The 18,071-nt window shown below is 40.8% G+C and overlaps 1 protein-coding gene across 4 annotated transcripts in view; it reads right to left on the reverse strand.

Annotated features, from left to right (window-relative positions):
- The window catches only part of lrrcc1 (leucine rich repeat and coiled-coil centrosomal protein 1), a 222,160-nt gene that overhangs the window by 123,045 nt on the left and 81,044 nt on the right, over nt 1-18,071 (reverse strand). The window lies entirely within an intron of this gene.

Here is an 18,071-nt window from a genome sequence, read left to right on the forward strand (position 1 = left end):
GGTGGAGGAGCAGGGAGAACATTTATTATTGGCTGTGGGGATGGTGGGAAAGGGTTGAGGGTCAAAGGGAACAAATGTCGGGGGGGAAAGTTTGGGATACTAATACAAATTTATCATGGTGGTAGAGGGCAATCAATGTATGATTTACCCTTTGGGGTGGGGGTGGGGGGGTGGGATATGTGATTGACACCTGACATAACATTTTATTTTTAATTCCCGGAGATCGGGACCTTTAAATTGTACAATGTAACTGAAGGGCTTGAAACCCTTTAAAAATGGCGTCGGCATCTGCACGGGGGTGCCGGAGCCGTTGCCGGGAACCTGGCGGCCTCTCCTTCTACGTCATCGGGGACGGCCACTCCATTCCCTCCGTTTAAATGAGCCCCCGCACACTTGCATGTCGGAAGGCTGCTGAGTTGAAAGCGCTAATAAAATTCAGGCCAGTGTATTGAACGTATAGAAACTGATCAAGTAATGCTCATTCTTTTGACAACTACATATTTACACATGTAATATTGATTATAGATTTAAAGCATTCTCCAAAAAAAGAGCAATGAGCTCTTGCACAAAATAAACAGTTAGACCTCTCACTGAGGTCAACTACATTTCTTCAGAAATTTTTCAGTGGTATTTTCCAAAACATGAAAAGAGGAGCAAACATATGCAGAAATGCTAAGGAGTTGTCATATCATTCACACCTTACTTTCTGAATAACGTACAAACAGTGTTGCATAATCAGAATAATGAGGTATTTTCAAATAATGCAGACTTTGTTAATCAATAATTAAATGTTAATTAATTAATTAGATGCTAAATGAATTGAAAATTTCTTAACTCATCTTTACTTGAGCTGTCTCCAAAGAATACTATTTTGAAAGCAACACGACTGAGCAAAGTAACAAATCAAAAAAAAATCTTCAAATTAACAAAAATAATTTAACTGCTATATCCTACTGCAATATTGGTATTTAAAAAAATCTTAACTTCTCCCAATACATTCATACAAATTCATATTTTGCAGCTTCTTTACCAACACCAAAAGAAAAATAAAAAGCTTGGTTAACCTTAAATAAATATTTAACAGCTAGAGGAAATTATTCATCATAACTGTCTCCGAAATGCATCATAAAAGCTGGCTTGTTTACTATGGCTTTGGTGCCAATCATTGTTTCACTATAAAAGAAAATATTTTGAATGTAGTCCATACTCAGACAAAATGAAAGTTATATCACAAAAATAATTCACTAATTCTGAGCAGTTCCTGTTAAAATAAATACTCCTGGAGTTTTCAATGATTTAAGAACACAAAAGTTATAAATTCCTCTTCTTCCATAAGTAAGCTTACATGTCCTTCAAACAGCATTTTCTTTGGAACCAAATATGGCACTGCTTGTTATCAATGAAGAAAACAAGAAAACCAGACAAGCTCGTAATTAATGCTTGGAATTAGAACCAAAAAATGGAAAAATGTCCGATCAACTGTGAGGGTTCCTGTGATCCAAACCCAAGTAGAATTTAAAAGAAATCACTAAATCACAGGAGTGACAATTTATAAGAACACTTGGGAATTACTATTTGCCCCAAGCCAGCATTTGGGGATACTGCCAATTGATTACATTGAAGCTGATTTGCTTCTGCTATATTTTTATCCATACACATCTTTGTCTTAGCAGGAAAGCGTATCAGACAGCTGATGAGTAACAGAATTATGTTTTATAGGAAATAATGTTCTGCTATTCTGTTGCAGATTATCCTGCAACTTGTGCTTTGTGCTGCAGGACATAATGTAAATCCTTGAATAAAATAAGTGCCTTGTCCCTATCAAAAATGTATGTGTGGGCATTTGGGGCGGTGGTGTGTTATATATGGATGCCAAAATATCTCTAGTTTAGGGGACAAAGTGTGGCAGTAAACTTGGAAGATATTAATGTTTCAAATTTTAATACATACTTTTCTCTGTTTTTAGTGAAAATAATGCCAAACATAACACATTTACTTGGAACTTTTTAAAGTTGACATGTATGTAAACTGTTTGATATCTTATACACTCTTGATTTACAATTAAAAATGTTAAGTAAAATCATCTGGTGAAAAACGTTTGCTCGCTCCGACATTAAAATAGTAATTTGATGATCTTCAATATGTTTTAAACATATAAATATTCTAGGAGCATTTTAAAAGAGAAAAAAGAAGCTGAGCGGTTTAGGGAACGAGTTCCAGGCCCTCAGAAACTGAAGGCATGGCCATCAATGGTGGAACGATTAAAATTGGGAAAGCGTATAGTCAGAACTGGAGAACTACAAATATTTCGGAGGGTTGTAGGACTGACTGTTACAAGGATAGGAAGGGGTGAGGCCATGCAGGGGTGTAAAAACAAGGATGAATATTTTAAAATCAAGATGTTGCTCAATCGGAAGCCAATGCAGGTCAGTGAGCACTGGGGTGATGGGTGAATGGGACTTGGCGTGACTTAAGATATAGGCAGCAAAGTTTTGGATAAGCTCAAGTTTATGGTGGGTGAAAGAGGGAAGGACAACCAAGAGTACATTGGAATAGTCAAATCTAGAGTTCGCGGTGACTGCAACAACTACCATGGAATCTCCCTGCTCAGCATAGTGGGGAAAGTCTTCGCTCGAGTCGTTTTAAATAGGCTCCAGAAGCTGCTGAGCGTATCTACCCTGAGGCACAGTGCGGCTTTCGAGCAGAGAGACCCACCATTGACATGCTGTTCTCCCTTCACCAGCTACAGGAGAAATGCCGTGAACAACAAATGCCCCTCTAGGTTGCTTTCATAGATCTCACCAAAGCCTTGGAGCTCGTCAGCAGACGTGGTCTCTTCAGATGACTAGCAAAGATCGGATGTCCACCAAAGCTACTAAGTATCATCACCTCATTCCATGACAATATGAAAGGCGCAATTCAGCATAGCAGTGCCTCATCAGACCCCTTTCCTATCCTGAAGGGCGTGAAATAGGGCTGTGTTCTCACATCGACACTGTTTGGGATCTTCTTCTCACTGCTGCTCTCACTTGTTCAAGTCTTCAGAAGGAATTTTCCTCCATACAAGATCAGATGGCAGGTTGTTCAACCTTGCCCGTCTTGGAGCGAAGACCAAAGTACGGAAGGTCCTCATCAGGGAACTCCTCTTTGCTGACAATGCTGCATTAACATCCCACACAGAAGAGTGTCTGCAGAGACTCATTGACAGGATTGCGGCTGCCTGCAACAAATTTGGCCTAACCATCAGCCTCAAGAAAACGAACATCATGGGACAGGATGTCAGAAATGCTCCATCCATCAATATCGGCGACCACGCTCTGGAAGTGGTTCAAGAGTTCACCTACTTAGGCTCAACTATCACCAGTAACCTGTCTCTCGATGCAGAAATCAACAAGCTCATGGGGAAGGCATCCGCTGCTATGTCCAGAGTGGCCAAGAGGGTGTGGGAAAATGGCGCACTGACACGGAACACAAAAGTCCGAATGTTTCAAGCCTGTGTCCTCAGTACCTTGCTCTATGGCAGGGAGGCCTGGACAATGTATGTCAGTCAAGAGAGACGTCTCAACTCATTCCATCTTCGCTGCCTCTGGAGAATCCTTGACATCAGGTGGCAGGACCGTATCTCCAACGCTGAAATCTCTCGAGGTGGCCAACATCCCCAGCATATACACCCTGCTGAGCCAGCGGCGCTTGAGATGGCTTGGCCATGTGAGCCGCATGGAAGATGGCAGGATCCCCGAGGACGCATTGTACAGCGAGCTCGTCACTAGTACAAGACCCACCGGCCGTCCATGTCTCCGCTTTAAAGACGTCTGCAAACGCGACACGACGTCCTGTGACATTGACCACCAGTCGTGGGAGTCAGTTGCCAGTGATCGCCAGAGCTGGCAGGCAGCCATAAAGGTGGGGCTAAAGAGTGGCGAGTCGAAGAAACAGTTGGCAGGAAAAAAGACAGAAGAGCAAGGAGAGAGCCAACTGTGTAACAGCCCTGACAACCAATTTTATCTGCAGCACCTGTGGAAGTCTGTCACTCTAGAATTGGCCTTTATAGCCACTCCAGGCGCTGCTTCACAAACCATTGACCACCTCTAGGCACCTACCCATTGTCTCTTGAGACAAGGAGGCCAAAGAAGAAGAAAAAAAAGAAGAGTTAAGAAAGTCATGGATGAGGGTTTCAGCAGCACTTGAGCTGAGGCAGGGGTGTGTAGTCAGGCAACATTACAGAGGTGGAAGTAGGTGGTCTTGGTGACAGACCAGATGTATGGTTGGAAGTTCATCTTGGGGTCAAATATGACACCAAGTTGCGGACAGTCTGGTTCAATCTTAGACAGTTGCCATGGAGAGGGATGGAGTTGGTTCCTTGGGAATGGAACTTGTGACGGGGACCAACCATCGCTTCAGTCTTCCCAGTATTTAGTTGAAGGAAATTTCTGCTGATCCAGTATTGTGACAAGCAATGTCCATGTCTTAGATGATTATTTTACCCAAAAGGTAGGCCAAATGAAATCAACTTGGATCATTTCAAATGACAACTGTCATAAAACAAACCAATATCTAATGTTTGTGCCTTTACAAGATTATTGTAACACAAAGAAAAGCCTATTCATTTGTACAACTAGCATTTAAAGATAATTACTAATGTAGCACTCTTCTTGCCCTGAAATTGTAGCACAAAGTATTGCTCTATAATAAGCATAATTAGGTAGAATTTAGATATAATTAATATACCTTTTAGAATTAAAGATTGAATAAATGGTCAGTTTTCAAGACTCACAGAAATTCCCCTTTAAGGGTAGAGTTAAAAAATTCATTTCAAAGTCTTCCAAGGTCCCTGTTACAATAGAATGTGAACCAGAAACACCTTTTAAGTTGGGAAATCCATTTCAGGGTCTCTGTTGCCATGGATTTGGAGGATAAACACATTGAAACATCTTATGTGACGTTAATAAGAGGTAGCTATAAACTTAATAAAAAGACAGCCTGATTTAACAGGATGCTATAAGGTACCATAAAAAACAATTACAGATAATAAAATAGTAAAATGAAATGGTACTTATAGAAACAGATGCCAAGTAAACCCAATTATAAACACTGTGACCAGATAAAAGCTCACAACTTCAAGAGCAGGGGATTTCTAGCAAAAACATTAAGTGGGGATGGTAGCTAATAATATTACCATATATGGATCTTAAAAGTAGGAAAAACACATATAGAAAGGTAATACCTATATGCTAAAAGGTCAGATGATAGCTTAGAAACAATATAAACATGAGAGTTCTTGAAGCAAGAAACCAGAAGTATTGAATTCCTCATCAATGCTTCTCAACCTATGGCTTACTCGGGAAATTTAAGGTAATAGTTTACTTTAAATTTTGATGGATATTCTAAGATATTTTGTTGTAACAATATCAAAGTTGAACTTTTGGATTCTATTTTAGAAATAAGATTATGAGTTACATCTCTTAGTAATCTTTGATATTGTAGCATTCTTAGCTACTTAAAGTATGTAGCATGTTCAATTCTTTAATAAATATATAAAAGTTAATAAATCATCTCATGTAGCATTCTGTATACAACTACAAGAACCCCCAGCCAGTTCTGAAGTAGGGTCACTGATCTGAAACGTTAACTCTGCTTCTCTCTCCACAGATGCTACCAGACCTGCTGAGTATTTCCAGCATTTCTTGTTTTTATACAAGAACCCCCTCTCTGTGTCTCCTTAAGTGGGGAGATACGTATTGAAAAGTTTCCCAGACCCTTATAATATGTGATATTTATGACTTAGCCATATTTATTTTAAAAATAGGCTATCTGAAAGATGGTAATATTCTCTGTTAGTTTTCTTTCCTTGAGGGAAGACTAGTTTAGTTCTTTGGACCCAAATAAGTGTCTATAAGAATTTGTCTAGTTTGAACTTAATTAAGGGAGACTTATAGAAACGCTTGATTTGGTTTAGTCCCTACAAGGGGTTAAAGTCATAAATCACTTCAGTATTACCATATGAACAATTAACATGCTCATCTTCAAACTTCTCTCTTTGCTATTTTACCCCATTCAGAATAATTTTGCTAAATCAAAATCCAATGGCATAATTTCAGAAACCTCATGTATTAATAAATAACTGTTTACTTACATGATCAGACTAGAGTTTACAATTTTTAAAACAAGCATTACTAATGGTGTAATTAATTACTAGGTTTCCATAAGTCCACACAGCAGATTCTTACTATAATGCTGAGATGTAACCTATTGATGCGGAATATTGCAATCAAACTATTGAAATACAAGGTCCTAGTCACTGTTTAGCTAGCTAATATAAAGGGGATCATTAGGAAAGGTGAGAGTGACTGCCCTTGACCGAGTATGGCATCAAGGAGCCCTAGCAAAATTGAAGTCAATGGGAATCAGGAAGAACTCCACTGGTTGGAGTCATATCTAGCACAAAGGAAGATGGTTGTGGTTGTTGGAGGCCAAACATCTCAGTCCCAGAACATCACTGCAGGAGTTCCTCAGGGTAGTGCCCTAGGCCCAACCATCTTCAGCTGCTTCATCAATGACATTCCCTCCATCACAAGGTCAGAAGAGGGAATGTTCGCTGATGAACCATTCACAACTCCTCAGATACTGAAGCAGCAAGACCTGGACAAGGTTCATGCTTGGGCTAAGCGGCAAGTAACGTTCATGCCATACAAATGCCAGAAAATGAAAATCATCAACAAGACAGAAGCTAACCATCTGCCCTTGACATTCACTGGCATTACCATTGCTGAATCCCCCACTATCAACATCCTGGGGGCTATCACTGAACAGAAATTAACTGGACCTGCCATATCAATACCGTGGCTACAAGAGCAGGTCAGAAGCTGGGAATTATGCGGCAAGTAACTTATCTCCTGACACCCCAAAGCAGTCCACCATCTACAAGGCACAAGTCAGGAGTGTAATGGAATATTCTCCACTTGTCTGGATGAGTGCAGCTCCAACAACACTCAAGAAGCTCAATGCCATCCAGAACAATGCAGCCCACTTGATCGGCATCCCCTCAACCATCTAAACTCAAGGGAATTTTTTTTTAACAAGATGTTTATGCAACTGGTTCTCATAATTTAATTTTTCTAACCCTGCTTTCATTTTGATGAACTAAAAACAAGAAATGCTGGAAACACTTAGCAGGTCTGGCAGCATCTGTGGAGAGAAGCAGAGGTAATGTTTCAGGTCAGTGACTCATACCCACATCTCTGTCCTGGGATTGCTGCAGTGTTCCAGTGAACATCAACACAAGCTTGAGGAACAGCACCTCATTTACCGATTAGGCACACTACAGCCTGCCAGACTGAGCATTGAGTTCAATAATTTCAGAGCATGACAGGCCCCCCTTTTTATTTTTAGTTTTTGTTCTTTTTTATTGTTTATTTTATTTTAGTTTGTTTCTACTGTGCCTACCCACTGTTTTTTTCATGTTTGTGCTTGGGGCCAGGGCTGTTCATTCTTCTGTCAATTAACACCCTCTCTGTACTAACGCTTTGTCTTTCACCACACTATTAACATGCCATTTGCCTTTGCTCCATGACCTTCTGGTCAGTTAATTCTCTATGACCTTGTCCCATCAACACCTCTTTTGTTATCTCTCGCACAACCCCCGCTTTACTTGCTTAAAACCTATTACATTTCTAATTTTTGCCAGTTCTGATGAAGGGTTACTGACCTGAAATGTTAACTCTGCTTCTCTCTCCACAGATGCTGCCAGACCTGCTGAGGGTTTCCAGCATTTTTTGTTTTTATTTCAGATTTCCAGCATCTGCAGTATTTTGCTTTTAATATCATTTTGATGAATCTGTGCTGTACCCTCTTACAAGGCCAATATCTTTACTGAGCATCGGCGTCCAAAGACGGCTCACCCACCACCTTCTCAAGGGCAATTAGAGATGGGCAATAAATGCTGGCCTTGCCAGTGACGTTCATACGGTCATACATACGAATTAGGAGCAGAAGTAGTCCACTCGGCCCTTCGAGCCTGCTCTGTCATTCAATTAGTTCATGGTTGAACTGATTATTCCACATTTCCACCTAACCCCAATAACCTTCCACCCCCTTGCTTATCAGGAATTTATCTACCTCTGCCTTAAAAATCTTCAAAGACTCAGCTTCCACTGCCTTTTGAGGAAGAGAATTCTAAAGACTCACGACCCTCAGAGAAAAAATTTCTCCTCATCTCTGTCTTAAATGGGCGACCCCTTATTTTTAAACAGTGGCCCCTAGTTCTAGATTCTCCCACAAGGGGAAATATCCGTTCCACATCCACCCTGTCAAGACCCCTCAGGACCTTGTATGTTTCAATCAAGTCGCCTCTTGCTCTTCTAAATTCCAGCAGATACAAGCCTAGCCTGTCCAATCTTTCCTTGTAAGACAGCCCGCCCATTTCAGGTATTAGTCTAGCAAACCTTCTCTGTACTGCCTCCAACACATTTACATCCTTCCTGAAATAAGGAGACCAGTACTGTACACAGTACTCCAGATGTGGTCTCACCAATGCCCGATATAGCAGAAGCATAACCGCCCTAATTCTGTATTCAATTCCCCTTGCGATAAATGATAACATTCTATTAGCTTTCCTAATACTTGCATTCTAACCTTTTGCAATTCATGCACAAGGACACCCAAATCCCTCTGCATCTCAGAGCTCTGCAATCTCTCAACATTTAGATAATATGCTTCTTTTTTTATTTTTCCTGCCTAAATGGACAATTTCCCACTTTCCCACATTATACTCCATTTACCAGATCTTTGCCCACTCGCTTAACCTATCTATAACCCTTTGTAGCCCCCTTATGTCCTCTTCACAAGTTACTTTCCTACCTATCTTTGTGTCATCAGTAAATTTAGCAACCATACCTTCGGTTACTTCATCTAAGTCATTTATATAAATTGTAAAACGTTGAGGCCCCAGCACTGATCCCTGTGGCATACACTCGTTACATCTTGCCAACCAGAATTTATGCCTACTCTCTGTTTCCTGTTAGCTAGTTAATCTTCTAGCCATGCCAATATGTTACCCCCCACCCCGCACCATGAGCTTTTATTTTCTGCAACAACCTTTGATGTGGTACCTTATCAAATGTCTTCTGGAAATCTAAGTGCAGTACATCCACCAGTTTCCCTTTATCCGCAGCATATGTTACTTCTTCAAAGAACTCCAATAAATTGCTTAAACATGAATTCCCTTTCACAAAACCATGTTGACTCTGCCTGATTACCTTCAATTTTTCTAAATGCCTTGCTATAACGTCTTTAATAATAGCTTCTAACGTTTTCCCTAAGACACATGTTAAGCTAACTGGCCTGTAGTTTCCTGCTTTCTGTGTCCCTCCCTTTTTGAATAAAGGAGTTACATTGGCTATTTTCCAATCTGATGGAACGTTCCCCGAATCTAGGGAATTTTGGAAAATTAAAACTAACACATCAACTATCTCACTAGCCACTTCTTTTAACACTCTAGAATGAAGTCCATCAGAACCCAGGGACTTGTCAGCCCGCAGCTCCAACAATTTGTTCAGTACCACTTCCCTGGTGATTGTAATTTTCTTGTGTTCCTCCCTCCCTTCCATTTCCCGACTTACAACTAATACTGGGATGTTACTTGTATTCTGAATAGTGAAGAACGATGCAAAATATCTGTTCAATTCATCTGCCATCTCCTTATTATCCATTATTAATTCCCCAGACTCATTTTCTATAGGACCAATGCTCACTTTGTTAACTCTTTTCTTTTTAAATTATCTATAGAAACTCTCACTCAAATCCCATGAACAAATTAAAAAAAAACTGAATGTTGTACTTCAGATGGGATTTGACCAAGAGTCTATGCAAGTGTAGCATCACTTCCTCACTTTTGAATTCCAATTCCCTTGAGACAATGGTCAACATTCCATCAGCCTTTCGATTACTTTTTGTGCACTAGCATTCAGTGGTTTGTGTACATGGACATAGAATTAAACCCCTCTGCCCCCCTATACAGCTTCTAGTCTTTCAACACTAAGAAGATATTCTGATTTGTGTTTCTCAGATAGAAATTGGATGACCTCATACTTCACCACATTGGACTCCATCTGCCATAGCTTCTCCCACTCACATAATCTATGTGCCATTGTAAATTCCTGGTCCTGTCCACACAACATTCTGTTTCTTCTAAGTTATCTGTCATTTTCAAACTTGGATAAGCAACTTCATTCAAGTCATTAATGTATCTAGTTAAAAACTGAGGCCCCAATACAAATCCATTGGGAACATGACCCACCACTCATCCCACCATTTGGAGAATAACCCTTTATTCCTATTCTGCCTCCTACCTTCCAATCAATTACCAATCCGTGGCACAAGTTAACCTCCAATACCATGCATTTCAATTTTTGCTAATAATGATAACAGTATAGGAGGCCATTCGGCCTGTCGTATCCATAGCTCTATGTAAGAGCTACTCATCTAGTCTCACTCCCTCACCTTTTCCCCGTAGCCCTGCAATTTTTTTCCTGTACAGATAATTATTCAATTCTCTCTTGAAAGCCATGATTGAATCTGCCTTGACCAGACTCTCAGGCATTGCATTCCAGCTCCTAACCACTCGCTGCATAAAAAAGTTTTTGATCATGTCGCTTCCAGTTCTTTTGTCAATGACCTTAAGTCGGTGTCCTCAAGTTCCAGACCCTTCTGCCAATGGGAACAGTTTCTCCCAATCTACATATTGACAACATATGTAGATACTCCCTTATCCACCATGCTGGCAACCTCAAAATATCATGCAGATTAGACAAACATGACCTACACTAAGTACATTTGCAATGCATAAATTGTTCCTTTGAAAGTCCAGGTAAAACTATCAGGACCAGTTGTAATATCTACATATGACATATTGTGTAATAAATTAACAGGGCATTTTTAAAATAGACTAACTGCAATTGCTGTTTTCACAAACCAATTACATTCTGTCAAAATATTCTATTCAATACTGAACCTCCTTTTCAACACCAACAACTTGCATTTATATAATGCATCCCAAGGCACATTACAGGAGCATTATCAAACAAAATTTGGCATTGAGCCACATAAGGAGATATTAGGGCAGATAACCAAAAGCTTGGTCAAAGAGGTAGGTTTTAATCAGAGGAAAGAGAGGTAGAGAGGAAGAGAGATTTAGGGAGGGAATTCCAGAGCTTCGGGCTTTGGTAGCTGAATACACAGCCAAGGTAAGACGATTAAAATCGGGGATACTGAAATGGCGAGAATTGAAGGAATGCAAATATCTTGGTGGAGTGTGGGGCCTGAGGAATTTACAGAGATAAGGAGGAGGGAGGCCATGGAGAGATTTTAAAACAAGGATGAGAATATTAAAATCAAGGCATTGCTTAACCAGGAAGAGACGGTGGCCTAGTGGTAATGTCACTGGACCAGTAATCCAAATGCAGAGGCTAATGCTCTGAGGACATGTATTTGAATCCCACCACAGCAGATCGTGAAATTTGAATTCAATTCATAAATCTGGAATTAAAAGCTAGTCTGATGGTGACTATGAAACCATTGTCGATTGTTGTAAAAACCCATCTGGTTCACTAATGCCCTTTAGGGAAGGAAACTTGTCGTCTTTAGCTGATCTGGCCTACATGTGACTCCAGACCCACAGCAATGTGGTTGACTCTTAAATGCCTTCAGAAGGCAATTAGGGATGGACAATAAATGCTGGCTTAGCCAGCAACGCACACATCCCATGAACGAATAAAAAAAAAGGAGCCAATCTAGGTCACTGAGTATAGGGTGATGGGTTAATGACACTTGGCGCGAGTCAGGGCGTGGGCAGGAGAGTTTTTGATGAGCTTACGTGTATAGAGGGTGGAATTACTTCCACTTACACCAAAATTATATTTGGTAATTGACAATGGCTATCAATCTTAATTATTTTAAAGGATTTTAGAATTTAACTGCTGCAGTATCTCATTTATCCATTCCCCAAATCAGCTCATTATTCCATTTACAGTGTCCCTCTAAAAGACTACATGGAGTAGATTTATGTGAATACATAAAAGCCTAGTCACCGTTGCAGATTTTATAGAACAAATTACCTTCTAAGGTCTGCTTTGTATGCTAATGGAAGTTTATATAATGTACACAAAACTTATGTCTCTAAGAATTAAATGTTTTGCCTGTAAAACTATATGCATCATTCATCAGAAAAATCTAGAGACGAATAAGATAAACATAAATACCATTTGCTTTTGGCATAAAAAAGTGAACTGTAAATATTCAGCATGTGGCTCCATTAAACAGTAAGTAGTATCAACCCATTAGAGAGATTCATTTTTGTTATCGTTTTATTATGTTCAATCTGTACTCATAGTGAAATGCAGTGAAATTGTCCAGCTCTATAATTCCTGAAAATATGAAACAATCTCAGCAAGATCAGATTTACAATTCAGCAAACAGGCTTTGCACTATAATCTTTACCATTTCGTGATTAATAGTTTGTAATATACATTATTCAAAGGCAATTCAATGCACCTTAATTAACAGATATTTGATTTCTAATACCCTGCATAACCCACAAAAAAATGAACCAGCTAAATTTTCAAATGCAGACTTATATAATTACATACAATGAACATGGCAAACGCTGGTTCATAACTGTAACCTAAAAATTAATAGTACTGCTTAAGTGACTGATTACAAATTAATTTTAAGCTTTTGTGAACACTGAATATTGCTACACTATTTTGAACTGTCAGTCAATCATGCGATTAAATATATATATATTTTAAACGCATATTTAAAGGCCACTGCCTTAAACACAGCTGTATTCTGCTGATGCCATCAGGCAGCACATTCGGGAACAGCAAAAGAACTTAGAACAATTAGCACTGCTCATGCAGGTCAATCAAGTTTCTCATTTTACATGGGAAATAAAGAGACAAATTTTAGAATTTTAGGGGAGCCGGTGGGTATGAACACGGGTAGGAGGTTAAATTCAGAAAAAGTGACTTCACATCAGGAAACCAGCTCCAGCCAGCCAACATGGCATTCCACTCCAGCGCGTTTAGGATATGTGTGCACAACTCCCTCAGGAGAGGTAGTTTGCCAATTAACATATGTTAATCATTCAATTCAAGTAATATGTACACACCCTCTGAAGTTTAACTTCGGGCCACAGGGTTTCCCTAAAATTGCCAGTGAAGGGAAGGCAAGAACACAGTGACAATTAAGCGGGCTGAATTCAACTCAAGGAAATACTGCAATGTATAATCCGTACTCACAATGCTTTCTTATCTGATCATGGGAAAGGGTTTGTTCACAGTACTTTTGCTGACAGATTACTTTTCACACTTTGGAGGTTTTTTCAATCACATCAGGATGGGTAGCGCTATGGTTGCCATAGATTGGATTTTCAGATGAGGATCAATATGACCAGCACTAGCACAGCCTGCAGTTTAGAAACTTGTAGTTGAGCAGCAGAGAGTGAAGTTGCAGAGGGAACAAGGCAAAAAGCTCAGATCCTTCTGGGATGGTTCGAAGGGGAAGGAGAATGAGCAAGAAGGTTAGCAGGAGGAAGGTGATGAGGCCAATGCACCTGCAGCTGCTCACATTGCTGCCAGAGATGCCCTTATTAATGCAAGGTGCACTTAGGTTGCACCACATCACAAGCACATACAACAGCAACTCTTCACGCACCAGCCACGCACCCATCCCTCCCAACTACTAACACAAGGCAGTCCTGCAACAACTAACCGACCCTCGAACATCGCCCTATTGCTCCCCATCAATTCATGCCTTCTATTCGTCATCAAACAACTTGAAAAGCAACTTTGCCAACCAGCATCCAAGAATGGACAAAATTGGAAACTCGTGCAAAATAATAACAGAAACTTAACACAACATTTGCTCATACACCCATCAACAACAACTTTCAGTCATATAGGATATTTAATGTAATAAAATGTTCCAAGGTACTTCACAGTAGGGTTATAAAGCAAAATTTGACATCGAGCCACATAAGGAGATTAGTGCAGATGGCCAAAAGCTTGGTCAAAGGTATGTTTTAAGGAATGTCTTAAAAGAGGAAAGAGAGGTGCACCAACATGCAACTACAAAGGCTGATGCCACCCATGTGGCTTAAAAGACAGAGGTCAGCTGCTCAGATTTCTGCTCTGACCACTCAGATACTCATGGCTGACATCCTTTGGGTTTTGGAGCCTCATTACAGTCTTGGTTCAAACATGGACAAAAGAGCTGAACTCAAGAGGTGAGGTGAGAGTGACTGCCCTTGACATCAAGGCAACACTTGACAGATTATGGCATCAAGGAGCCCTAGCAAAACTGGAGTCAATGGGAATCAGGGGGAAAACTCTCACTAGTTGGAGTCATACTTAGCACAAAGGAAGATGGTCGCAGTTGTTGAAGGTCAATCATCTCAGCTCCAAGACATCACCGCAGGAGTTTCTCAGGGTAGTGTCCTAGGTCCAACCATCTTCAACTGCTTCATCAATGACCTTCCTTCAATCACAAGGTCAGAAGTGGGGATGTTCACTGATGATTGCACAATGTTCAGTACCATTCGTGACTCCTCAGATACTGAAGCAGTCCATGTAGAAATGCAGCAAGACCTGGACAATATCCAGGCTTGGGCTGATAAGTGGCAAGTAACATTCGTGCTACACAAGTGCCAGGCAATGACCATTTCCAACAAGAGAGAATCTAACCATCTCCCCTTGACATTCAATGGCATTACGATTGCCCCATTATCAACATCCTGGGGGTTATCATTGACCTGAAACTGAACTTGAGTACCCATATAAATAATGTGGCTACAAGAGCAGGTCAGAGGCTAGGAATCCTGCGGCAAGTAACTCACTTCCTGACTCCCCAAAGCCTGTCCATCATCTACAAGGCACAAGTCAGGAGTGTGATGGAATACTCTCCACTTGCCTGGATGGGTGCAGCTCCAACAACACTCAAGAAGCTCGACAACATCCAGGATAAAGCAAACCATTTGATTGATTAGCATCCCATCCACAAATATCCACTCCCTCCACCACCGATGCACTGTGGCAGCAGTGTGTACCATCTACAAGATGCACTGCAGCAATGCACCAAGGCTCCATAGACAGCACCTTCCAAACCTGAGACCTCTACCACCTAGAAGGACAACGGCAGCAGATGCATGGGAACATCACCACCTGCAAGTTCCCCTCCAAGTCACACGCCATCCTGACTTGGAACTATATCACCGTTCCTTCACTGCCGCTGGGTCAAAATCCTGGAACTCTCTTCCGAATAGCACTGTGGGTGTACCTACCCCACATGGACTGCAGCAGTTCAACAAGCATCTCACCAACACCTTCTCATGGGCAATTAGAGATGGGCAATAAGTGCTGGCCTGGCCAGCGACACTCACATCCCCATAAACGAATTAAAAAACCCCACAAGATCAGTCATTGAGTAAGCCAATGGCTTGCTGAAAATGAAATTCAGATGCCTTAACAGATTTGGAAGCACCCTTCAGAATGCACCAGCAAGGGTCTCCAGAATGGTGGTGCTCAGGTGTGCCTTGCACAACATGGTGCTGCAGAGAGGAATGGAGTTGCAGGAGGCAGAAGCTGCAGACCACTCATCATCTTCCGAGGAGGAGGAGAAGGAGAAAGAGGAGCTGAAGGAAGAGGAGCATGAAACTTATAAATGTTCATGTTCAGAGATATTTGGGTGTACATGTATAAGAAATACAGAAAGTTAGCATGCAGGTACATCAAGCAATTAGGAAGGCAAATGGCATGTTGGCCTTTATTACAAGGGGACTGGAGTATAAGAATAAGGATGTCTTCCTACAATTGTATAGGGCTTTGGTGAGACCACACCTGGAATACTGTGCATAGTTTTGGTCTCCATATCTAAGGAAGGATATGCTTGCCTTGGAGGCGGTACAGCAAAGGTTCACTAGATTGGTTCCTGAGATAAAAGGGTTGTCCTATGATCAGACACTGAGAGGTTGTTTTCCTTGGCTGGGGAAACTAGAACAGTCTCAGACTGTTCATTTAAAACAGAGATGAAGAAAAATTTCCACATTGAGAGGGTTGTGAATCTTTGGAATTCTGTACCCAAGAAGGCTGTGATGCTTCATTGTTGAGTATATTCAAAGGATAGAGAGATTTTTGATCTCTCAGGGAATCAAGGGATCAGGCGGCAATATGGAGTTGAGGCAGAAGATCAGCTATGATTCTACTGAATGACAGAGCAGGCTGCTATTTCTTATGTTCTAATGTGGGCAGGCGTTGCAGCTGCACATTTGGCTGCCAGAGAAGCCTGTTCACTTCATAGAGGCATGGTTCAGAAAATGATCAAGCATCACCCCATACGGAATTGTAACACTGAATGCTCTGTGCTCCCCACCCAGCACAAAACATTCCCACAGTCATAAGATTGCTCAATCACAAGCACACAGTCCGCACTGACTCCACTCTGGGTGCGCCATTCTGATGAAGTCTTTTGTCCACTGCAGATATAAGACTAGCCTGTCCAACCTTTCCTCATAAGACAAACCACCCATTCCAGGTATTTGTCTAGTAAACCTTCTCTGAACTGCTTCCAACGCATTTACATCCTTCCTTAAATAAGGAGACCAGTACAGTACACAGTACTCCAGATGTGGTCTCACCAATGCCCTATATAAGTGTAGCATAACCTCCCTACTTTTGTATTCAATTCCCCTTGCAATAAACAATAACATTCTATTAGCTTTCCTAATTATGTGCTGTACCTGCATACTAACCTTTTGCGATTCATGCACTGGGACACCCAGATCCCTCTGCATTTCAGAGTTCTGCAATCTCTCACCATTTAGATAATATGCTTCTTTTTCATTCTTCCTGCCAAAATGGGCAATTGCACATTTTCCCACATTATACTCCATTTCACAACTTACTTTCCTACCTATCCTTGTGTCATCAGCAAATTTAGCAACCATGCCTTTGGTCCCCTCATTCAAGTCATTTATATAAATTGTAAAAAGTTGAGGCCCCAGCACTGATACCATGGTACATCACTTGTTACATCTTGCCAACCAGAAAATGACCCATTTATGCCTACTCTGTGATTCCTGTTAGCTCGCCAATCTTCTATCCATGCCAATATGTTACCCCCCTGCACCATGAGCACCATTTTCTGCAATAACCTTTGATGTGATACCTTATCAAATGCCTTCTGTAAATCTAAGTGCAGTACGTCCACTGGTTCCCCTTTATCCACAGCACATGTTACTTCTTCAAAGAACTCCAATAAATTGGTTAAACATGATTTCCCTTTCACAAAACCATGTTGACTCTGCCTGATTACCTTCAATTTTTCTAAATGCCCTGCTATACCATTTTTAATAACAGCTTCCTAGGACAGATATTAAGGCCTGTAGTTTTCTGCTTTCTGTTTCCCTCCCTTTTTGAATAATGGAGATACATTCGCTATTTTCCAATCTGATGGAATGCTCCCCGAATCTAGGGAATTTTAGAAAATTAAAACTAACGCATCAACTATCTCACTAGCCACTTCTTTTAATACCCTAGGATGAAGTCCATCAGGACCCAGGGACTTGTCAGCACGCAGCTCCAACAATTTGTTCAGTACCACTTCCCTGGTGATTGTGAATTTCTCGAGTTCCTCCCTCCCTTACATTTCCCGACTTACAGCTAATACTGGGATGTAACTTGTACCCTCAATAGTGAAGACCGATGCAAAATATCTGTTCAATTCATCTGCCATCTCCTTATTATCCATTATTAATTCCCCAGACTCAGTTTCTATAGGACCAACGCTCATTTTGTTAACTCTTCTTTTTTTAACAATCTATAGAAATTCTTACTGTCTTTTTATGCAGGTACAGCAAGCAATTATGAAGACAAATGGTATGTTGGCCTTTATTGCAAGGGGATTGGAGTACAGGAATAAGGAAGTATTTCTCCATTTGTACAGGGTTTTGCTGAGACCACATCTGGAGTACTGTGTGTAGTTTTGGTCTCCACATTTAAGAAAGGATATAAAAGCAAAAT

This window comes from Heterodontus francisci, chromosome 5, assembly GCF_036365525.1.
Source record: "Heterodontus francisci isolate sHetFra1 chromosome 5, sHetFra1.hap1, whole genome shotgun sequence".
Lineage (NCBI taxonomy): Eukaryota > Metazoa > Chordata > Chondrichthyes > Heterodontiformes > Heterodontidae > Heterodontus > Heterodontus francisci.